The sequence below is a fragment of the Talpa europaea genome (assembly GCF_964194135.1).
Source record: "Talpa europaea genome assembly, chromosome: 4".
NCBI classification, from domain to species: Eukaryota; Metazoa; Chordata; class Mammalia; order Eulipotyphla; family Talpidae; genus Talpa; species Talpa europaea.
The window spans coordinates 37,999,360-38,014,963 of NC_140070.1; positions in this window are offsets into that span (position 1 = coordinate 37,999,360).

Consider the following 15,604-nt stretch of genomic DNA (forward strand, 5'->3'; position numbering starts at 1 on the left):
TAAGCTTGCGCGGAAAAGCTGCGTGCGCTGGAAAAGCAGACGCGGATCGGGATCGGGATTGGGATTGCGCGGGGGGGGGGGGGGGGGGGGGGGGGGGAAGGGAAGCAGCGCGGATTGGAATCGGGATAGCGCGGAAAAGCAGTGCGGTTGAAAAGCAAGCGCAGGTAACCGTGACTGCGACCTAGGCTTGCGGGGAGACGCACGGAGGCCCTCACAGGGGTGAAAGTCCCTCACTGAGTGAGCAGGAACCAGGCGCCCAGGCACGGGAGCGGGTTTCAAAAGGCGCCATTCCCGCGCCACTGATCTGGGCTACAGCCCAAGTCCTGGAACTGAGGGCTTTGGAACTGAGACCCGGGGCATGAAATTAGGGGCGTGGGTTCCCCACGACGGTGGGGCACAAGGCAGACACAGCACCCCAAAGCTGTAGAGGTTTACCCTACCATTCTCGCTCTGCTCCCTGTCCCACGGGGTGGAAAATCAGCTCCCCAAGGGCTCTAGGAGAGATCTCTGGCGCCACCTAGAGACTTGAAGCCAGCAGAGGCTCCTGGAGGAGCCAGTGGCCAGCTGGGGAGTTAGCCCACGCCGGGCCCCTTCTGACCAGTAGTCTGAGCCCACAGGGGGAGCGAGCACCCACAGCCAGGGCAGACCAGGTGCGCAGAAGAGTGTGCCTGAGACCAGACGCGCAGGGAGTGTGTCCCACATCACCATTTTAGAACAGGGACATTTCTTCAGTAAAGACTACATTTCTTCAGTAAAGAAGGCTTCCTCAGGAGCCAGAGGTGAGCGGGGGAAGTTCGCCCACGCCAGTCCCCCTCTGGCCTGCAGTCCAAGCCCAGAGGGGGAGCAGGAACCCACCGCCGGGGCAGACCAGGCGCACAGGGGAGTGTGTCCCCACATCGGCACTTTAGAACAGGGACCTTTCTCCAGTAAAGACTGCTTGAAACTGACATATGGCTGCCGGAGGAACCAGAGGGGAGCAGAGAAGCTCACCCAAGATGCCGGCCAGTCCCAACAACACAGTGTCCCAACGCATATGGCAAATTAGAAAACATACAGTAGGGAGTAGAAGAACCACACGCAACCTAGCAACTCCCCAGGGAAAAAGCACACCACAAAAAGAAAACCAGCCCCCAGATTGCAACGACAGTAACTTGGAAGAACTTCTGAGCCTTCCAGAAAGAGAATTTAAAATTGCCGTGATTAAAAAACTGACAGAAGTCATAAAGGAAAACAATGATAAGGGAAAAATAATCAACGATCAGAAGAATGCAATTGAGTGCCTAGAGAGGGAAAACAATGGTCAGAAGAATGAAATTGAGTCCCTAAAGAGGGAAATAAAAGAAATGCAGGAGATCAAAGAATTAATGGAAGAACTAAAGAATTCTGGGAAAAGCAATGAAAGCAGAATAGATGAAATGGAAGAACGAATAAGTACTCTTGAAGACACAGAAATAAAAAGAACCAAAACAGAAAAGGAAAGAGAAGTACGAAGGAAAAAGAACGAAGAAAGACTTCGGGAACTATCCGACTCCATGAGGAAAGGAAATATAAGAGTTATAGGAATACCAGAAGGAGAGGAGAGAGATGTAGGAACAGAGAAAATATTCAAAGAGATAATTGAAGAGAACTTCCCAAATGTGAAGAAGGAGCTGAAAATTGATATACAAGAAGCAAGAAGAACACCAAACTTCCACGACGAAAGGAAAAATACAGCAAGACACATAATAGTTAAGTTCCCAAGAATCCAGGACAAGGAAAAAATAATGAAGCTGGCAAGAGGGAAGAAACAGATAACATTCAAAGGAAAGCCAATCAGGCTGACATCAGACTTCTCCGAAGAAACACTACGGGCAAGGAGAGAGTGGAGGGACATAGTCAACAGACTCCAAGAAAACAGATGCCAACCAAGAATACTCTATCCCGCAAAGCTCTCCTTCCTCTTTGAAGAAAGAATATGGACCTTCCCAGACAAACAGAAACTCCGGAATTTCATTACAACTAAACCCCCACTCCAAAAAATACTACAAGGAGTCCTAAAGCCAGAACCTCAGAGCGACGAATAACAATGAAAGAAGGCCAAAAAAAAAAAAGTTATTAAAAGAATAAATAAATAAAATCAAAGGAAAGACAATCACAATGGCAAATACAGATGCTAACATATCAATATTAACTCTAAATGTAAATGGACTAAACTCTTCAATAAAAAGACACAAGTTGCAGCCTGGATTAAGAAACAAAACCCAACCTTTTGCTGTCTCCAGGAAACACATTTAGCTACAAAAGATAAAAATAGGCTCAAAGTTAAAAGATGGAAAACAATCCTACAAGCAAATGGACCAAAAAAGAAAGCAGGAACAGCTATACTTATATCAGATAAAACATATTTCAAACTCAAAAAGATAAAAAGAGACCCCAATGGTCACTACATTATGATCAAGGGGACAATACTTCAAGAAGAAATAACACTCATTAACATATACTCACCAAACGAAGGAGCACCAAAATATATCAGACAACTGTTGTCCTCTCTGAAAACAGACATCAGAGAAAACACATACGTAGTGGGAGACTTCAACACACCACTATCAACAATGGATAGATCAACAAGACAAAAAATAAGTAAAGAAACCAAAGCTCTAAATAAGGACCTAGAGCAATTGGGCTTAACAGACATCTATAGAACACTAAACCCCAAAAAAACGGAGTACACATTTTTCTCAAGCGCACACGGATCATTCTCCAGGATCGATCACATACTGGGGCACAAGACAAACATCAACAGATACACCAAGATTGAAATCATACCAACCATCTTTTCTGACCATGAAGGCATCAAACTAGAAATAAACCATAAAAAGAAGGCAAGGAACTTTCCTACCTCATGGAGATTAAAAACCACACTACTGGAAGACCACTGGACTAATGAGGAGATCAAAGAAGAAATTAAAAAATTCTTTGAATTGAACGACAAGGAGGACACCAATATCCTAAATGTATGGGATGCAGCAAAAGCAGTAATAAGAGGAAAATATATAGCAATAGAAGCTCACATCAAGAAACAAGAAAGAACGCAAAGAAACAACCTAATCTTGAAGCTCAAAGATCTAGAAAAAGAACAACAAAAAACCCCCAAAACCAGTAGAAGAAAAGAAATAATAAAAACCAAAGCAGAAATAAATGAAATTGAAACTAAAAAAAAAATCCAAAAGATCAATGAAACCAAGAGCTGGTTCTTTGAAAAGATCAATAAAATAGACAAACCCCTAGCCAGGCTCACAAAGGAAAAAAGGGAGAAAGCACAAATAAACAGGATCATCAATGAAAGAGGAGAAATCACAACGGACACAGCAGAAATCAAAAGAATAATCAGTAACTACTATGAACAGTTATATGGAAACAAGTTTAACAATCTAGAGGAGATGGACAAATTCCTACAACTCTACAATCACCCAAAGCTAGATAAAGAAGAAATAGAACACCTAAACAGACCAATTACAAGCAGCGAAATTGAAATGGTAATCAAAAACCTCCCCAAAAACAAAAGCCCAGGTCCTGATGGATTTACAAATGAATTCTACCAAACATTCAGAGACGAATTAGTGCCTATCCTTCACAAACTCTTCCAAAAAATTGAGAAGGAAGGGACAATACCAAACACGTTCTATGAAGCCAACATTACACTAATACCAAAACCGAACAAGGACAACACAAAAAAGGAAAACTACAGGCCAATCTCCCTAATGAACACTGATGCAAAAATCCTCAATAAAATTTTAGCTATCAGAATCCAACAATGTATCCATAAGATAATTCACCACGACCAAGTAGGATTCATTCCAGGGACACAGGGATGGTTTAAAATCCGAAAATCAATCAATGTTATCCAACACATCAACAAAAAGAAATATAAAAACCATATGATAATATCAATAGATGCTGAGAAAGCTTTCAACAAAGTGCAACACCCATTCATGATAAAAGCCCTTGAAATTCTTGGGATACAAGGAACATACCTCAACATCATAAAGGCCATCTATGACAAGCCAACAGCCAGTATCATTCTCAATGGTGAAAAGCTGAAAGCAATTCCATTAAGATCTGGAACAAGACAAGGATGTCCACTCTCACCACTGCTTTTCAATATAATACTGGAAGTCCTAGCCAGAGCAATAAGACAAGAGAAAGACATCCAAGGAATCCAAATAGGAAAAGAAGAAGTCAAGCTATCACTATTTGCAGATGATATGATAATATACATAGAGAACCCCAAAAACTCCACAGAAAAACTAATTCAACTCATCAATCAGTTCAGTAAAGTGGCAGGATACAAAATCAACACGCAAAAGTCAGTAGCCTTCCTATACACAAACAATAAATCTGAAGAAGAAGAAATAAAAAAAAAACCATCCCTTTTGTTATTGAAACAAAAAAAATCAAATATTTGGGAATAAATCTAACAAAAGAGGTAAAGGACCTATACAAAGAAAAGTATAAAACACTGTTAAAAGAAATAGAAGAAGTCACAAAGAAATGGAAAGACATCCCCTGCTCATGGATTGGAAGAATAAACATTATTAAAATGGCCATCCTTCCAAAAGCAATATACAGATTCAATGCTATTCCAATCAAAATTTCAATGTCATTCTTCAAAGAAATAGAACAATTATTGATGAAATTCATATGGAATCACAAAAAACCCCAAATAGCCAAAGCTCTCCTGAAAAAAAGAGAAGGGAATGGAGGCATCACACTCCCAGACTTCAAACCATACTACAAAGCCATAATCATCAAAACTGCATGGTAATGGAACAAGAACAGACATACAGACCAATGGAATCGAATAGAAAATCCAGAAATAAACCCACAGATTTATGGTCAACTAATCTTTGACAAAGGAGCAAAGACTATGCATTGGAGCAAAGAAAGTTTGTTCAATAAATGGTGCTGGGAAAACTGGGTCGCTACATGCAAAAGAATGAAGCTTGACCACTACCTCACACCATACACAAAAATCAACTCAAAATGGATTAAAGAACTAGACATAAGACCTGAAACCATAAAATATATAGAAGGAAATATAGGCGAAACACTACGTGATTTGCACATCAAAGACATCTTTACAGACACATCACCCAAAGCAGTGATAGTGAAGGCAAAGATAAACAGCTGGGACTACATCAAATTAAAGAGCTTCTGCTCAGCAAAAGAGACAATAACAAAAACAAAGAGAAACCCCACCAACTGGGAGAACATTTTTGCACACAACACTAATGATAAAGGACTGATCACAAAAATCTGCAAAGAGCTGATGAGACTCACCAACAACATAGAAAATTATCCAGTCAAAAAATGGGCAGAAGAGCTAAAAAGAAACTTCTCTGAAGAGGAAATGCAAATGGCCAACAGGCATATGACAAAATGTTCAACATCACTTGTCATCAGGGAAATGCAAATCAAAACTACCATGAGATACCATCTTACACCAGTGAGAATGGCACATATTAAAAAAACTAGCAACAACAAATGTTGGCGAGGGTGTGGAGAAAAAGGAACTCTTCTGCACTGTTGGTGGGAGTGCAAACTGGTCCAACCACTGTGGAGAGCTGTGTGGAGATTTCTGGACCTACTAAACATAGAGCTTCCATATGATCCAGCAATTCCACTCCTAGGTATTTACCCAAAGGACACAGAAACATCAATTCCAAAGAACACCTGCACCCCTATGTTTATAGCAGCACTGTTTACAATAGCTAAGCTTTGGAAACAGCCCAAATGCCCAAAAATAGATGAATGGATCAAGAAGATGTGGTACATATATACCATGGACTATTACTCAGCATTCAAAAAAGATAAACACATGCAATTTGCAGCAACATAGATGGTGCTGGAAGGGATCATGCTCAGCGAAATAAGCCAAAAAGAAAAAGAAAAATACCGGATGGTCTCACTCATAGCAGGAATCTAGAAAACTTAAATAAGGGACCAGGATAATGAATAACTATAAGAAAGTGAAAATCAAAATCAACAAAAAACTATGAACCAGAGACACTTTTAGGGGGGCGGGGGCGGGGGCGGGAGGGGAGGGATTGGGGTCAGAATGGGGGGGGCTGCAATTGTATGGGGAATATAAAAATAAAATTTATTATTTAAAAAAAAATAAACATTAAATATTTAAGCTTCTTAGTCCATTTTTCATGTCTCAACTTCTCATTATTTTTACCTTTTATACTGTGCTTGGAGTAAGAATCTCAGAATTTATTCATCTACTACAGTCTTAAAATTTCCATGATCAACATAAGTTATCTAGTTGATTATTGAAATGAATTGATCCACTGGATTTTGTTTCATTTCTGCTTATATTATTTCAAAACTCCATATACAATAAAGTCATCATTTTATACAGTACATTCCTAGAACTTATTTAGATTATAAATTTGTACCTTTTGATCATCTTCTTCCAACTCCCCCTCTTCCCATCCTCCACTTCTGGTAACCACAAATCTGGTATCCTTTTTTTTTTTAATTCAATATATAAGTAAGATCTTATAGTACTTGTCATTCTCTACCTGACTTATTTCACATAGCATAATGCCCTCAGGGTCCTTTACACATTTGATGAGAATCTGGGTGAATAGGCACTTTAATACATTTCTGTTGGGTTTGCAAATTGTTACAATACCCAGAGAGAGTATGTTGGCAGTGTCTAGGAAATTTGCATATGAATTTTTCTTTGTCTAAGTAATTTAGCCTAAAGCCATAATGGCAAAATACAAAAAAGATTATAGGCGCAAAACTATCTATTGCACTGGTTGAACATAAATTATTATACTGTTACTTAATATAGTAATATACAGCTGGAAAAAAGAAAGGAATATCTCTATATCTCAAAATACATAATATGTGGAGTGAAAAAGGTAGAGGAAAATGTATACAGTAAGCAAGCTATTGACTGAGATTATATAAATACATATATGAATATTTATATCTTTTATAAATGGAAGAGTGACCTTATACTTCTCAAAAACTGGTAAATAGAAGGAGGAAGTATGGCAGAGACAGATATTGAAACTAGTCTTTGAATATACCTTTTATTAAAGATCCATTATATATTTTACATAATTATAAATCAAAATTAAGACTGAAAGTCTTAAAAATCAGAAGTAAAAGTAGTTGATCTTTAATTTATATTCAACTATGTAGAGTAACTCTTTTAAGGATCCTTAAAATACAGTCATTTGACTGTATATCTCTAGGGACAAAAATAAAAATGTACCCTAGGGACAAAAACAAACACACAAAAACTTGTCATTCATGACCCCACCCCTCTTGCCCAAATCTTAAACAGTTTTTAGTAATCATATTATTAGTGTAATGTTGATATTATTATCTAAGACTGTTGTGAATATGATATTGCATAAAGCTAGTAAGTAGAACAGTGAATCAAGATTTTCAGTAAGGAAGGTGAAATATAGATGTAATCCTGAATTATGTTGAAAGTATTAGTATGATGCACTTTTAAAAAAAAAATTACATATTACCTTAAACTGGTGCACTAAAAAAGCCTAGAAATAATTACAGACTAGTAGCTATGAACTCCTGATGCCCAGATAGTGGTTTCTAAACATTATTTGACATCAAAAAATACCCAAATTCTACTGAAAAATTCAGATTTCAAGTCTGAAATCAGAAATAAAAAATATGAACTTAAAATATCTTGTCATAACAGAAAGCAAGAAAGTTATTAAATTATAAATAAGTCAAAGTGACTTAAGAACAACTTGAATAAGATCCCATTTTTCAAAGAGGGGACAGTTTGACTATCAATAAGGCTAGCAAGCACTGATAATTAAAACACTTTAAATTAAGGGAGCTCATGATACTCAAAAAATATAAAGTAGAACTCTCATTGGTCACCCTTTGCAGTATACTAGGAATCCAATTTATAACTCTGAAACTGGTATATAAAAAGAATCAAGCAGTTTCCTGTCCTTGTATTCAAATGTATTTCAGATAACAAATAGCAGTCTTATAAAATCATTGTATTTGAATCTGACCATATGTATCTAGATGTAACTACCAATTTACATGTATCACAGGAAGAAGGCTATTTTATTTTTATTTTTTATTTTTTTTTAAATAATAAATTTTATTTTTATATTCCCCCATACAATTGCAAACCCCCCATTCTGACCCCAATCCCTCCCCTCTCGGCCCCCACCCCCCAAAAAGTGTCTCTGGTTCATAGTTTTTTTGTTGATTTTGATTTTCACTTTCTTATAGTTATTCATTTTCCTGGTCCCTTATTTAAGTTTTCTAGATTCCTGCTATGAGTGAGACCATCCGGTATTTTTCTTTTTCTTTTTGGCTTATTTCGCTGAGCATGATCCCGTCCAGCACCATCTATGTTGCTGCAAATTGCATGTGTTTATCTTTTTTGAATGCTGAGTAATATTCCATGGTATATATGTACCACATCTTCTTGATCCATTCATCTATTTTTGGGCATTTGGGCTGTTTCCAAAGCTTAGCTATTGTAAACAGTGCTGCTATAAACATAGGGGTGCAGGTGTTCTTTGGAATTGATGTTTCTGTGTCCTTTGGGTAAATACCTAGGAGTGGAATTGCTGAATCATATGGAAGCTCTATGTTTAGTAGGTCCAGAAATCTCCACACAGCTCTCCATAGTGGTTGGACCAGTTTGCACTCCCATCAACAATGTAGAAGAGTTCCTTTTTCTCCACACCCTCGCCAACATTTGTTGTTGCTAGTTTTTTTAATATGTGCCACTCTCACTGGTGTAAGATGGTATTTTAAAGGACACTATGGAGATGTAACTGGAAGAGTATTTTGTTTTGCATTTTTTTAATAAAACATTCATTGCATGGACAAAAAAGAGAAGAGCAATTTACAGATTAAAAGGGTTAACTCAGACATTTCAATTCTATAAAATATATGACTCTTTACTTGAATCTTACTTTAAATCTATAATAACAGTACTATGTTTATGTGTTTTACAAAAAGAGTCCTGTTAGCAGTAAACCTAACAATATTTGTAAGAAATATGGGATTTGCTTTAAAATAATGTGTGTGTTGGAGGGAGAGGTATGCACCAGGCATATACATTCATTACTGTTTTCTCCACTTTGGTATATGTTTGAAATTTCCATAACAGAGTAAAAGAAATGCTTATTGATTAAAAGTAAACTGATATAATCATAACTCTTGTAACCTGATTTCTCTTTATTTGCAAAATAAAGTACTATATAACAAAACCATTAATTGAAAGGCACTTAAGAATTTGAATGTAGATACATAAACAGCTCAACTTTACCATAAAGGTAGGTTGAAATTCTCTCTTTTCACCTTTACTGTGAACTTTTGAAGACAAGAACACTTGCTAATATCTTTGTATTGCTAATATCTCTTATGATGCCTGAGCCATGGTTGGCCTTTGTATCTTTTGTTCAACTTCCTACTCTGCCACTAAGTTATAACTTCAAGGAAGTCATTTCCTAAAGAAAGAAAGGAGAGAAGGGAGGAAGGAACTAAGACTCCTACTTCTGGAAAGGTGAAATAGATGTAATTTTCCTTTTGCCTCTTGTATTTTGGACTAGCGCTGAAGAAGATAGAAATGCTAATAAACAGAGTCAAAGAAGAGCTCGTCCCACCTTCATTAGCCAAGACTGAATGGGGAGCCTGGACTCCCACACTTGCCTGACTGTTGCAAGCCACCTCTACCCTATTCTCCTCCAAGGTGGTGTCAGAGATGACCTCATCATTAACTGGATCCAAATAAATTCCCCAGGCCCTGGAAAACTGATTGTGTCACATTCTTAATATAATTCTCTGTGCCCTTTAAGGGGTGATAATGGCACCAGAAACAAACATCTGCTGATTGCGAGAAAACAGCTTGTTGGAAAAATCAAACACCTACATTCATGTGGCCTAGACTGCCTCGCACATCCTCACACCTGGAAATGTCTTCCCTTACATTCTTTCCCCCCTTATATAAGCAAAGCATTCCCACCATTTGGGGATCTGCATTATTGGGGTGCTCACCCAATTGCTGACGACCTTGGTGGCCATCTTGTACATAAACTCTCAGGCAAAGACATTCTTGTGGTTTGGCATTTGATTTTCTGGGTATAAATGAAATATCCAGTTTGGTCATTTACATGCTCAAAAACAAAATGGCAAGAACAAAGGAATGAGTCAGTAAACTTAAATTTGGAAGAATAGCAATGACCTAACCTGAAAGACAGAAGGAAAATAGGAAAACAACAAATATGGTCTCAGGAACTGTGGAACTACAGCAAAATATAAAATATCTAAAATTCATGCCTGACAAAGAGAGGAGGAAGAAAATGGGACTGGAAAAAAAAGTAATGGCTGAAAATTCCCCAAATTTGGCAAGATATATAAGCCTACAGATAAAGAAATTGGAAAAATCTCATGTGGGATGAACCCAAAGAAATTCATGCTGAAACATATCACAATCCAACTTTTGAAAACTAAAGACAAAGGAAACTCTTGAAAAATGATCAGAAAAAAACGACACTTAGCCTGTTGGAGAAAAAGCAATTCAAATGACAAAATATTTCTCCACAGCATCCTGGAGGTTAGAAGGAAGTGGCACAATGTACTCCAATTACTGAAAGAATGGAACTGTCAGATCAGAATTCTATAGCTGTTGAAAAACAAGAATAATATAGGGAAATTAAGATATGTTCTGATTAAGGAAAACCATAAGAATTTGTTGCCAGCATATCTACACTAACATAATGACTTAAGGAAGTTCTGTAAACAAGAAGTGGAAAAAGAAGCAGCCTTGGAGTTTTGTTTCTTAAATTACATTTGATAGCTAAAGCTGAAATTATAATACTTTTTGATATGGCTCTCAATATACAAAGAAGAAATTTCCAGGACAATTATATTTTAAATGGGAGCAGGTAAAATCAGGATACATACCTCTATAACTCATTTATAAAATAATGTATATTATTTTCCTTTAATAATTTTTTAAAATTTCTATAATAGACAACATTTACATTTACAATTGGTAAACAGTGAATATGCACAGAACAGGCCTCTCCAGGATTCTCCAAGCAAGCCTGCCAAAGATTCTTTTTTTTTTTTTAAAGATTTATTTATTTATGCATACAAGAACTGGGGTACAGAACAGAGGTGTGAGGGATGAGAGGATTCACCAGAGACAGAGTGGGGAGAAGAACAGGCAGATCGACTGAAACACACTGCTGAAGGGAGCAGTGGGTGAGTCAGGAGAGGTCTGCTGCGCCATGTGGGTAGCTCCCTGGCCAGGGCTCAAACTCATGCTGCGGCGGCTGCTGATAGCCTCACAGGCTTCATTTCAACCCCTTGCGCCACCAGGGAGGACCAAGCCTGCCGAAGATTCTAATTGGCCTCCTCAGGTTACCTCACTCTGCATGCAGATTATTTTGAGGGGAGATCATTTGAGACCAGGGAGGCTGAGAAGTAGCTTTTGCCCTACCCCTAACAAAAGAATTGATTACCACTGTTACATGGCAGGTGAGGGGCACTCCGGGACCCCTAAACATGCCTGCTCTAAATAGGTTCTGCCATCCACCCCATAAAGACATACAATTGTTAAGGAGAAAGGATGTCCTGAGCTAATTCCATACAGGCTTTGTGGACTCCACCCCCACTCCAGACCAAAGCCATCGAGACACTGGGAACGACAAATCCCATCACCACCAAAGGGAGGGTTGCTGGGACCTGAGGGTGGAGTTAAGCAGCCAGGTTTGGTATAAAACCAGACACGTGGGCCTTGGGGGGTCTCTTGGCTTCATGGCTCTTGGTTCTCTGCCAGCTCTCAGCGTGCCATTGGGTTTCCAGGTAGGTGGGGACGGGTAGAACGCATTTAAGACTTTATCTCCCTCTTTTCTCCCCGAGTTGTACATTTCCTCATTTCCCCTTCCCTTGTTTATAAACCTTTTATTAACCTTTTGTGTGTGCCTTGCAGAGGAGTATTAATAAGTCCTTGTTAAGCGTGCGGGTGAGGACCCACAGTTAGGCAACCCGTTTTATATCGGGGTTGCCCTGTAACACTCTTAGTGCGTAAGATCTTCAATGGAGAAGAGCTTTAATACAATTAGTGTTCACTAAAGAGAAGAAAAGGGAAAAATAAATAGGTAAAATAGTTTTCACATGAAACACCAAGGTTACCCACCCCCTCGTGGGTAATTTCCCAGCCAAAAAGGGTTGGTCAAAGCAGAACTTCTGAGGCCCAAAGGCTGCCACAAGTCTAAGCACTTTCTAGTGGGGACCCATAGAAAAGGAGCAGAAGGGGCCAGGCAAGTGTGGGAGGAAAGGAGCAAAATCAAAACCCAAGTCAAGAAAAAGGCTGCCATTGTCAGTCTCCTGGCAGGTCTCTCACCCATGTCTCCAGTCTGTTTCAAGTGTCTCCTTCCTTGTCCCGGGGTTCCTGGCACAAGTCCAAGACCAATAAGCAAGTGCATCTTCCTCACATAACTCTCTGCTCCATGTCTTTCCTCCAGGTTTTCTTTATCTCTTTCCTTCCTCCTCCCTGTCTTCTAAGCTGCCCCTCCCTTCCGGCCCCACCCTTCCTTGGGTGGGTCAGGGAACCTGGGCCCTCCCCTTTCCTGGGGATTACCCTGTCACACCATTACCTGTTCTATCTTGAAGAATGAAGATTGGGTTATTATCCAGGTATAGGATTATCTGTAAAAAAAATCCTTTCTCAAAGAAATCCATCTTTATTTGCAGAGTAATCTTGAAAGCATTTCCTCCTTATCCTGTGAAGTCACCCTCCACTCTCCCTACCCCTTTCCTTAGTTCGGGATTTGAATCCTGTTCTCTTCAACTCGGACTGAACTCCTCGGAATCTATGTAGATTCTCTATGTGTACAGATTACTGAAATGTTGTTTTCCTTCTACCAATCTTTCTGATGCTGTTTTCATTACTCATCTAGTCTGAGAAGAACCCAGAGGAATGTGGGAATTTTCTTTTGTGCCCCCAATTCCATTTATAATTTTAATAATTAAATTATATAGCCATTCACTCAGCAGTTATATATCAAAATTAATTTTTCTAGCTTTTAGTAACAATGTTTCTTCATAGAAAATTATTAATTCATAATAATTATGTATTTGTTTATTATCTATACTCCTTAGTAGAATGTCAGTTAGTAGTGCAGTTCTATATAATAGAACTTTCTGCCCCAAAGGAGGTTTTCTATACCTCTACTCATATTGTAGCCACTCAAAGTGATTGAGTACAATACTTGAAATATGACTAATGCAATTGAAGAACTGAATTTTCTCTTATTTAATTTAAATTAATTTAAATGTAAATTTGTACAACCAGCCACTGTATTGGACAATGTAATTCTAGAGCTCAGAATAGTGTCAGGGAAATGGTAAGTGCCAAATAAAAAAACTTGTATAGTATTTGGACAGGTGGGTGATCTTATTTGATTATTTGGTACCATTTGATGACATTGTTATAAGAACAAATACAAAATTTTGTATTATTCAACATGTAATGTTAATATTAAAAATGGACCAATTTGGAAGTTGTTAACCCAATATCAAAATAAAATGGGGTAGGCTATAATGATAAGAATAATAAACACTTATCAGTATACTTAATTACTGCATAAACATGAAATCACTTAATCCTCTTACTCCTAAGAAGTAATATCATTTCTCATCTTATACATAAGGCACAGAGAGGCAAGGTAATTTACTCAAGGGCACACAGCAAAGCTTGAATCTAAGTAATCTGGTTTCATCTTTGCTCTTAACCTCAGATGAGCAGATGCCCTTTTTATTACTGGGGTGGTACTATTAGGAGAGTGGATGCTCATGGGTCCAGGTATGTACCCCAGTTGAAGAATAACAGCTGCCACACTAAACGTGAGCATCCTCTTTCAGACTCCCTCCTGCTCTCAGGAGTTCTTTTCTCTTGCTTCAATAAATCCATACTTGCTTGCTCTCACGTTTGGTGTGGCAGCTACTATTCTTCAATTGGCGTACACACCCAGACCCACGAGCATCCACTTTCCTACTAGTATCTGCTAGTGAAAATACAGGTCTAACTTCACAGTGTTATAGAGGCAGATATATAGATGGGTTCCCTAAATTGGGTGAACTTAATACATAGTGTGTTTGCTTTCTTCAGTGCTACACATGAACTTTTGAAATTCATTAAACACACATGTACTGCATGAGACTAAGTGCAGATGTTGGGTTAAGTTCTGGAGTCACAAATATAGAGGTGAATTATTGATGTCTTCCCTCCAGGAATTCGGATACCAATAAAGATGCATAAAAAACAATTATAAAATGAGATAAGTATAAGACTAAAACTATAAAAACAGAATTCTGGGATCTCAAAAGGACAATGTGTGTGAGTGTGTGTGTGTGTGTGTGTGTGTGTTGCCAAAGAGTTGCTATTGAGGATTGGGGGGACTTTGTTTCCACTCCAATATGCTCTGCAATTCACCCTGGCCTTCATTTATGCTATAAATACATCCAGGAATCATGGTCAGAGATAGAAGGTTTGAGTTTCACCCATAACCGCCATTTATATGCTGGTGACGTTGGGGCAAGTTGTTTCAAATATCCCTACCCTATAGGTTCATGTGTGGAGTTTTTTTTTTTTTTTAAATGAAAGTCAAAAGGAGATCTTGCTTATTACAATCCAGTAAAAAGGAAAAGTACTATACCAACGTCACAGGATTTCACTGATTTATTAATCTATAGCATCGTTGGGGGTGGGAAAGCAAGCTTTTATTCTAAAAACCTTGGGTGACTAAATGGCAGAGCCATACATAAATAATGAAGGGACTGGACTCCCTGGATATGTCTAGACTTCAGGGAAATATCTGATCTAACATCCCAAAGGATCTCATTTGCAAAGTGTACTGTCAGTGACTGTGTTGGCACAAGTGGTGCAGCATTACAGAAGCCTGGTTGGAAGATGAAAGATAAGGACAGCAAATTGAGAACTCGAGGGTGGTGTCTGGAAGGGCACCACAGGTATTAGTTGTTTAGATCTGCATTTGATGTTAGTGGCTCACAAGGAGAAAAGCAGAGGGTTTATGAATATTTGACAAAGAAATTGGTGAGTTATGACTTGAAGCTTATTAAATTGAAATAAAATGCAGTGTAAAGCTATTCCAGTTTTAAAAAGTATTCTCAAAGGTTTTTTCTCTTATTCTAAAAAAAAAAAGAACAACTAAAACCCTAACACTGAACAGTTTCTTTGGCACTTTCAGCCCCATTTTATAAAGCAGCTGTGGTTAAATTACTGGAGGCCTCACAACGAAACCAATCACCAAGAATTTCTGAGCTGAAGTCCAGTTATTTTCACCATACTATGGAAACCAGGTGTATTCAAATGGAAGTGAAATCGGATAATAAGTGCCTCCTTAAAGAATAAAATAACAGGATGAGGGTCCAGCCTGGACAAACTGAATGGCTAATGTAGTGGTCTAGGTTAGACTTATTAATGACTCTTTTAATTGGGATTAATCATCAGAATCTACTCAAAATTTTCAGACCATTAAACAGGAAAATAAACAGAGTAGAACTTGCTCAA